The sequence below is a fragment of the Polistes canadensis genome, unplaced genomic scaffold (genome assembly GCF_001313835.1).
Source record: "Polistes canadensis isolate GaletaPanama2010 unplaced genomic scaffold, ASM131383v1 scaffold_91, whole genome shotgun sequence".
Lineage (NCBI taxonomy): Eukaryota > Metazoa > Arthropoda > Insecta > Hymenoptera > Vespidae > Polistes > Polistes canadensis.
In genome coordinates this window covers 46189-56508 of record NW_014569638.1, presented here as the reverse complement: position 1 = coordinate 56508, position 10320 = coordinate 46189, and the positions used below count along the sequence as shown (strand labels likewise).

The window sequence follows — 10320 nt, the reverse complement described above, 5'->3', positions numbered from 1 at the left end:
AAGAGACAAATAGGCCCTCGAAGAGTTAACCCATTCGTTTGGTGGTTATACGTCCTTGAGAGTAGCGTACACGCTTGTTGAAGGAGTGCTGACGTCAGAACGATTATCTCGGTTGTCCGCAATTAATGCATACATTGCATTCTCCGAGTGCCTTGATCCCTACTCTAACAACTTGCTCTGTCAACCACAAGAGAGAGAAAAGGGTAATACAAAATTCATGTTTATTATTCAAGGCTACTATTTGTTGGAAAACTTTTACTTTTGTTTTTATCTTTCATCCTACGAATGAAATATCGACGAGGTGTAATTACTCGGGATATAACTCGTTTGAATTTTAACGCATGTATCGTAAAATTTACAGTAATACTTATAATTAGAGACACACGTGTATTTACTGTATGCGTACTGAAAATACATAGAAGCATATATGTATAATATGTGTATATATGTATACGTATATTTTATATGTACATTGTGTGTTGCGTCAGTGCTTGCCAAGGCGACGAGCACACCGACCGAATTAAAAGGTCGTCGCCAAAGTTTTTTGGGGTTTTATGAAATTTTACGTTGCAACTAGGACTGGCGTGATAATGAAATATGAGAACGAAGAGGAACGTTCGGGGTTTCTCCCAAGGACTTTTTATTTTTGTTCATTTTTATTATTTGCCTTTTCTTTTTTTTTTTTTTTACTAGCTTCTCTCTAGCGTTAGAAAGTGAAAAGAGTAGAAAAAAATAAACGCGAAAGGGTTGTTAAAATCTTTTTACGATCTATTTAAGTCTGGGCGACAAACATTTTATATTCGCGAATAAATTTGATTGAAAGGTAGAGGAAAGAAAAAAAACATTGTGTAAAATCTGGAAACGTCAAAAGATCCCTTTCGATATCTGCCACTCTAACAACTATCCGAATTATAAAGCTTTGTCATTGTCTAGCAGCTAGTTTAACGGTCGCTATAACAACATGGGGAACGATGAAGCAGGATCGTGGAAAGAGGAAAAGGGCAAGGGTGGTTATACGATGATACAGGGCTTTACTACGAAGGGGTCGTTACTCGTAAATCGCACCCTATCGGTAGGAACGTTTTACCACGGAATGGCGCGTCGAGTGTCGCCAACGAGTGTATCGTCAAATAGAAAACAACAAAAAGCATCAACAAAATATTATACTCGATGGAAGTGAAACCCTTTCGATTAAAATTACAACATTTTGGGTTTTAATAATAAAAAGGTAAAGAAATGTAAATCTTTGTGCAGCAAGGAAAGAAGATTGAATAAAGTAATCCTTCTGATCTAATTTAGAAGCGTGAGTCATCCGATCCTAGTTTATGACTTTGTTTGTTTGCAATAGGAATGGAAACAAAAAAAAACATATTAATCTTGTTGAGTAGAGAACAAATTATTATTCCGGTAATTGCTAATTGCAAATGACATTGGTCTGCTATCTGTGGACAAATTTTTCCCCTATTTCCAACATCAGGATGAAAAGTTAGCGGAACGGTAAAGAGAAGCTTTACTGGTGCGTTTCGATGTTGGAACGACGCGGCGCCACGATAATTTTCCACCCACGTTTCTCGGCACGTTGCGCGTCCTCCCTACGATGGAAATGAAGCTAGCGGCAAGTTACAACTTCTACTACAGGGTAGCTACATTAAATATTACGTTGGAGAAAATTAGCGACCCCGTTTGCGGACTCCTTTCCTATATAGAAGGAAAGAGAGAGACAGGAAGAGGAAAGGGTTGTTGCTCCTTCACTATGTATAATATTTATATGTTATGCAGCTTGGTGAAAAGAGACCTCGACGATTGGCACGAGTTTTTCTTCTTTCTCTTTTACTAAATTACTATAATACATTTCATTCGGTAATTATTACAATATCACATTTTCCATTGATATTAGGCAAACAATTATAAATAATAATTAATCAGAAATAAACAATTATTGGATCGTTTATTTTGAAAGTCGTGCAAGTCCATTTTCTGTTGTTTCAAAAAAATTAAACGTTTGCATATTGGTCAATTCAAAAATATTCATTAATTATGTCAAGTCTGGCAATGTTTCTATTAATTTATCAATATGTAATTTTATTATATCATACAATTTCTCTTAAGCTAATTTAACTAAAATAATGTATACTTGTGGACTGCAAATGGATTGAAATCACTTTCAAAATTAGTCAATTGTTAAAATCGTTTAATTTCAATTTTGAAAAATCAAATATTACTTAAAATATATTTCATATTAATCAAATTTTGTTTAGAAATAAGAATACAAGGAATAAAATAGAAGTAGTACTTTTTATTTTAAACGTTAATTATATTGTTCAATTTAACATAAGATATTATTAGTATTTATTTATGCTCTTCATGAGACAGTGCTTTGAAATATTTATGATGCATAGGAGGTATATAAGATAATAACTGCTCCATATTATTATATTTTTCGTAAGTAATAGGCCTGGCATCGTTATGCAAAGACATCAGTGTGATTTTTTCAAATGTTAACGGTCTTCTCGGATATGTAGGTGATAAATTTAAAGTTTTCATTTCTGAATCCTTCACCGACATTTTATATAAAAAATAGTATATTTTGCACTTTTGCAAAACCTCATCCTACATATTGGCAACCAATTTATCTTTACTTTATTAGTGTTTCTGGTTATCTGTTTTTTAATTACGTTTAGTAAGTTTTTTGTTGAAACGAGAGAGATTCTCCCATTTCATTTCATGTAAAATGAATTTATTATGTTGTCTATATTGTTTTATAATATCATAATAATCCTGTGTTCTATACAGAAAATTTTTTTTTCTTTTTTTTTTATGGAAATTGGACTTACACCATTTTCATAATCAATAGTTACGCAATTTCTTTTATCGGCTAATTTTAAATTGGACAAAAGAGAATTGGCATTTTATAAGAAATTAAATACTTACAAGTTATAAATAAAAAGTTTACACTAAATTAAGCATAAATTACGTGATATTTTATTATTTTTTTTTAAATAGACTTGCACCACTTTCAAAATAAACGGTCCAATTGATAGTAATGATAATTGTACATAGAAATGAATGAAACTGTTTGAATAGTTATTTTGACTTTAATCGTTATCCTATTAAGACTTTTAATTATCTTTCTCATTTCATTTAAAAAATAATCGCCTTTCTCTTCTCACCCTTTCTATTATCATTGTATATACTCTCGGTGTCTCAATGTGTATTTACTTCCCTGGCATAAGACTTAAAGTGTTCTAGACGTAATTTCGACGATACGCGCTCGTCCCCATGGGTAGAGAGATGCTAAAAGCCTTATATTTATCTCCTCGATATGGTAATTATATGGATGGCAATTAGCAATGGTGCCTGTTTAAAGATGCACTTTCTAATCGACTATCGTTATCGTATTTTCTCTTATAAGGGGAGAACCAAATTGACTAGATGAACCAATTGAAACAGATTTTTTTAAAATTCTACACAGTTTTAAGGGTCCATCGGATCATACATTATTCAAGCAATAAGACCTCATATTTAATAGTTTAAAAGAAAACGAAGGAAAAAGTTTCACATGTATTCTTATATGTATACCAGTTCGCTTTTATTAATGAATTGATAATTTAAGAAAAAGAAATTATATTGAAAGGTTGAAAAGTTTTGAGCCTAACATATGAAAAGGAGTTGAAAGGGATGTCCCTTTCGTATTAGGTTAAAAACTTTTCAACCCATCTCGTGTTTGGCTTAAAAATGTTTTACTCATTTCGTAGTAGAATTTAAACAAAAATTGACGTCATATCAACTTTACAAGCCTCCAAGACGAGGTTTACAATTCATATCGTACAATATTACCATAATCGATTATGTACTATTTAATAATAGGTACGTGGTAATTTGTATTAATAATATATGTGTCATTAATATAATGTAATGAAATAATAATGTATATTATATTAATTACTAAGTAATTATTATTAGATATAGTAAAGCACCATAATACTGTGTATGTACGTTATTATCAATGACAATACTAATCTAATTTTCGTCCCATTATCTGGTGAAGTTATTATCATCTATTATCTATATTTGTACGACTCGTCAATTTATCGTTTACTATGACCTATCTGTTCACCTATTTATCTGGAGGAAACGGACTCCATTCGTTGTAGCTATCTAATCCTATCCGTCTTCTCGCAGGAATTGTCTTCTCTTGCGTTGTTATCCGCATGTCCAGCTCGTTATCTAATTATTTATTAGGGTATACTCGATCTCCCAGAATTCACTTAACTGCTTTTGGACATTTCCCAAATTTGCATTTCAAACTTTCATTAATTTATTATATTTTCAACGTTTACGTAATGCTAACGCTCGAATTTGTACAAACATGTTTTTTCATTTTCCAGTTGATTAATAAAGATCAAGGTTGTGATCGGGGAATATTTCAAAGACACTACTATCATTGACGATCAACGTTAATTAAACAGATCGGTCTGACAATGAATTAAATGCCATCCAAGTTCGTGCAGTATTTATAGCAGAAACAGTTCAACTTAACTTCTAGTGCACTTATAATGCACTTCTAAAGTATCCTATCGTTTGGAAAACTTTTCAGATGACCGATATAATCTCTTTCCCGTAGTTAAACGACGTCGTGACTAGAAATACTGGAAAGAGACGGAAGGGGTTCTTTGCGTGTTGCAAATAACACGAATTCCAACCAAACCATTCGTCTTTTTCTACACGCACACGGTCATCCAATTTTTGTTTCGTTTTGTTTCGTTTTTAAGCGTCAGTTATTAACAAAATTACAATTTCTTTTTTCTAATCTACGGAATCAGTACGGAACTTTGCGAAAGAACAATTATTCAGAAATTGTTCGTAATTTTGTATTGGTGAAAAAAAAAGAAAAAAGAAAAAAATATGAAAGAGAAAATGTAATTCTTTTGGTTTGTTTACGAACAAATTGTTGTTGATATTACATAGTTTTTACGCTTATACGCAGAGACACTTTCGTGATTGTATATTACATACATAAATAACATGGGTCGTAAACCACGATCGTATTGCAGTCAGTTAAATGCTATTTCGACTATTGCCAGGGGTATATTCGAGAATAATTATTTAAAACGCGATCGAACTCGTAATAACTCGTTTGCGAGTCTCTCACTCTCTCTCTCTCTCTCTCTCTCTCTCTCTTTCTTTCTTTCTTTCTTTTTCTCTTTCTCTTATCGCTCGATGTGCTTTCCATTTCCAACTTGAATAATGAACGATGTGGTCAATGATTTACTGGGATAATCCTATGATCATCCTATAACTCCCTCGATATTTGAAAATCGGTATTTTCTTTTATTCAATAAATATATATATATATATATATATATATATATATATAATAAGGATCGACTTGTATCAATATATTTACGTAATATCGTCTCGTCGTTTGACTTTTCAAATATTTCGATTAATTTTTATTAACTTTTTCCCTACAATTTCGTTTTATTTCCATTTTGTCAGTGTTCGTATCTTTTTTCTTTTTTGTTTTACGAACATTTAATTATTTTCAATTTAATCGATTTTTCTTCGTTCGTATTTCGTCATTGTTCTCATGCGTGACTAATGTTTTATTTCAATTGTTTATATTAGCAGACAAATCTTTATCACAGAGAACATCTCTTTCCGCGAAGATGTGTATTGAAGCGTCAAGTAAAAGCTATGCACGTCCTTGGCATAACTGGTTCGCAGAATGCAATTGCATAATCGAGAAACGGGCGGAGTAGCAAAGAAGGAAGTTTAACAACTAAGAAAACTTGTTCTATCTTTTTCTTTTTTGCTTGTTTGCTTGCTTGATTGTTTGTGAAAACGGAGGTACGATTAAGTACGACCCTGAAAGTAGTTGGTCTTTCTGGTTAGCTTCCTTCGATCTTTCCAAGTGTCAAAACACATTTCTTAATGATTTTATTGTTTATCGAATAGACAAAATTTTGTTCAAAAATAATTATTAACGATTAACCCCTTCCGTTGGTAAAGTGTATTTGAATCAACTTTCACAAGACTGTGGGACTTGTTAGTATTTGCTATTTTTTCTTATTTTGTAGTTCTTTCGAAAAAATCGAACAAAATTCACTAGTCTTCCCTAGGGTTACTATTATTATTTATTCTATTTTTATTTCAATGTATATATTCTATTTTTATTATACAACCATTTTTCAAAACCGAATTTAAAAAAAAAAAACCATAAAATATTTAAAAATTCATATAATATTGAAAAATGAATTTTAGGAAATAATATTTTACAAGTGTATCGTACTATGATTAAACCCGAAGAAAAAAAAACATAGTTTGACACAATTATAGCTTAAAAAAATATAATTATTTTAATAATAAATAATAGGTGAAGAAATTGGAGCATCGGGTAAACGAAATTACTAAAATAAGGAAAAAAAAATAATACTTTATATAATTACATAATTTTCTAATGGAAAGTAACATACAGTGTCGATGTAGGATTAAAAAATCTTATTAAAGTCGACGAATTATTAATAAATAAATATAATACAGTATTGAGTTTTAGGAAGTATATTCGTGAGAAGTCGTCAGGTGTTTGCTGACATGGGTTAACCGAGGATAAAAGGGGGAGAATCGTAGACAAGAAAAAGAGAAGGAGGGAATGAAAAAAGAAATACTAAAGAAAGAAAGAAAGAAGGAAAGAAAAAAAGAAAGAAAGTGAAGTCACTAATGGAGGAAAAACAGAGGGAGGATTCTGGAAGAAAAACAAACAACATACACATCGTCGCGTGGGTGGATGGTGACTGGTGACTCGAATAAAACAAACTTGTTCCTAGTTATTTGTTTGCATTTCCCATCTCCTCCCCCTCTCTCCCTCCCTCCCTCTCTCTCTCTCTCTCTCTCTCTCTCTTCCTGTTCGTATGATTTTTCACGTGGAAAATATGAGTGAAATTTTCGTTTCTAACGACAATAAAACGAGGTCAGCAAGTAATTCGACACGGTTAACGATTATTATCGATCAATTAAAGTAAGAAAGTAAGAAAGTAAGAAAGAAAGAAAGAAAGAAGGATTACTTTTCTTTCAACAAGAACGATTTCCGGACTCAAGAAAGTTAGGGGAAGAGTAAAAGGGAAACTTTATTCCTTATCCTTGAAGGATAAGGGTGACAATTTCTTGTCTGAAGAAACAACAAACTCCTTTCTTCCTGAACCCGATGACACGTCCATCTTTGGCTTTTGCAAATTTGATAAGCCGATTTTCAAATAAGAAAGTATTTTGAGTGGGTATCTACGATCGATACCAAAGCTCTTTCTTTTTTTTTTTGAAGAGGGGGGGGGGGGGGGTTTTTTTTTCTCATATTTTTCTACGAAGTTGACAGATTTTCTAATAATCGGATATTCAAATACATATTCGGAAAAGGATAACACGTTTATATAGGGTCGGAACTACAATATTGCAAGATCCCGTAACGCGGGCTTGGAAGAAAATTTTTGCATTTATTATTTTTTAATTTAACTCAAATTATCTTTAATTTAAATTAGATTAAAAGTACACCGACAAAATAAAACCATACTTATAGCGTTTATTGAGTTCGTAGAATGTTCCTTTCTGAAAAGCATCTAAAAAAGAATCTCAATCCTATAAAAATATCGAATAGAAAAATTGTACATTTAAAAACCTTAAATACCGATATTAATATTCTTTGTATAATATAATTTCAGTTTTTCTATTCCTGGTGTCTCAAAATTATATTTTGCAGGTGGTGTTAGAAAATTCGTAATTACTCCACTGCGTTAATATTAGACTTTTTCAAAATTTTTCATAAGTAGATTTTTACAAATAATGAATAAATCGATAATAGAAGTATGATCTAATATTTGTATAAGAAATAGGAATATTTTCTTATAATCGTATACAAGTGCATATGTGGAAACGTACAGACACGGGAGTTTGTAAAAAAGTCTGTCTTATATTTTTCTGATTATTTTTTTTAACGTCTCTCGTCAAGGAGCAAGTATATATATATATATATGTGTGTGCGTGTGTGTGTGTGTGTACCGTCTGGCTAGCACGTTCGACGAGTCATCATCATCCATCGTCAAAGTGACGAGTTCGTTTAAAGAAAGAAATGTGAAGGAAGGAAGGGTTGCTTCTAAGGTTACCACTAGCCCTGAACTTGCCTAGGGCAAGAACCACCTCTCTTCCTGCACCCTTCTCGAGACAGTTCAATGTCCCTCTCTCTTTCTTTCTTCTTCGAGGCTTCATTATCCCGTTGCTGTATATCCTCAAGTCTTTCTTTTTAAAGAAAGAAACAAAGAAAAGGAGAGAGAGAGTGAAAGAGAAAATGTGCATAATTTCCATATGTGATAGAAGAGAAATTGTTATTATTATGTGGAAAATAATCAATTGATTTACATATACAGTGAATATTCCTTGAAATTGTACACCGTCAAGTTTATTAGATTTTTCTTTGAAAACTATTGATACAGTGTGTGTTCAAGATGAAAGACAATTTAGAAGTATATTAGTATATTTTAATTACATATTTAATGAATTTAACTTGAAAGTTCTATTTATATTAAGTGAATTAAACAAATACGAACATAATGTACAGACAAAATCCGTATCTTAAAATCGTACATATTGATATAACTGTAAATACAGGGTGAATATATTAAGTTTAACGATTGATGGTCTCTTATTTCGATCAAAAAGGGGTCTTTTGACACCTTTATGTTTGAATGCAAATATCTAGGAAATAATTGTTCAAAAACTAATTCCAGTTTAATTTTATTTTACTTTTAAGTGATACCACATAATTTATTCAATAAATATCTTAGGAATAGTCGCAAAATTTATTGAAAAAAAAAAAAAAAAAAAAAATTCCACACCTTTTGATGACACCTTCGTTAAAAATACTATCAGAATCAGTTTAATACTCATTAAAGAATATAAGTTTAGTGTATCCTTTTAAAAAGTATTAAAAAAAAAGAAAAAAGAAAAAAAAAAGAAGGAAAGAAACTTAATAGAAAAATATGAGAAAAGATCATAGTTAATCCGTTGATCGTGGACCAACTATTCTTCTTTACGAGTTCATGGAATTGCAACTTGGCGTCACTGAGACGAAAATGAAAGAGAGAATGACAAGAAGAAAATAAAGAAAGAAACGTTAAGCGAAAGAGAAAAGGGATTTTATGCCAGTCGAGGAAGCTGCATCGCGATTCGAAGCTTTACGAGCGATAAAACCACCAATGGCGTTGGTTCTTAAAATGGTGAATCGAGTTTCGTGGACTTTACTAGCAAACAGGAGGAACTTCGCACTTGGGGTGGATCTTTTTTGTTGATGGCCGTCGGAATCTCGAGGAAGGAAGAGTACACAAGTTCGATTTCCTTTTATAAAAAGAGAGAGAAAGAGAGAGAGAGTGTCGGTGAAGGATTCGTAGACGTGCGTGCTTCTTAAGAAGAGTTTGCAAGAAGAGGTTCGAAAGAAACGCATTAAGTGGAGTGACTTTCGATAAACGTCGTCGAAGGATAGCTAGCAAGCTAGTCTTGCTTACGAGGACGTTGACATCTTTATCGATTCAACCATCTTATTTCAATTATTATTGTTTTACGAAGAAATTTAAACGTTTTCAATTCTGTCAAATTATTAGATTGCCAAGTATGAAGTTTTATTAATTATTGTCAAATTTATTTTTCTACAAATTTCGTATCCAATCATTTTGATTTTAAGTAATTAAACGAGATAATATATAATTGTCACACAAATGAAATATACAATACATACAAACTTTTTCTCTAAGTCATAGAAATTTTCTTACAGAGAAGACGAAAACAACAATTTTCCAGTTTGATTCTCTTATCAATTCAATTTTCAAATCCGTACTATTCTCGTCACGTTCGTCTTGGGAACTTTGAAACCTGGGAAGCAAAAAGGCACAAGCCTATTGTTGTAACTCAAAGCTGACCAAACTTCGGAAGGTTGTGGCGGAATCGCGATGCAACACGATTCATAATAGAAGTCAAGTCATGAATGCATAACGAGCTGGAAAAACCACGACATTTTCTTATTGCGATTTAATGATACGATCTTTGGAGAAATGTGATTTTTCTTTTCTATTTTATTTAACGGATTTTTCTTATATTTTTCACGATGAATAAAAAGATGAAGATGTGAGATGAGAACGATTAACGATTAACTTTATTCTCAACGTAACAATCTCTTCTCTACGTTTAAAGCTAGGATTCGAGTCTAATGGGCCGAGCATTTGTTTCTAGATTCCAAGTAGAATGGGAAAAGGGAAACCGAGAAGAGAGGAAGCCACTCTT

The 10320-nt window shown here is 31.9% G+C and overlaps 1 protein-coding gene across 1 annotated transcript in view; it reads right to left on the bottom strand.

The window, feature by feature from the left end:
- The window catches only part of LOC106787100 (probable G-protein coupled receptor Mth-like 1), a 50544-nt gene that overhangs the window by 14021 nt on the left and 26203 nt on the right, over window positions 1-10320 (bottom strand). The gene's annotated exons all lie outside the window — the stretch shown is intronic.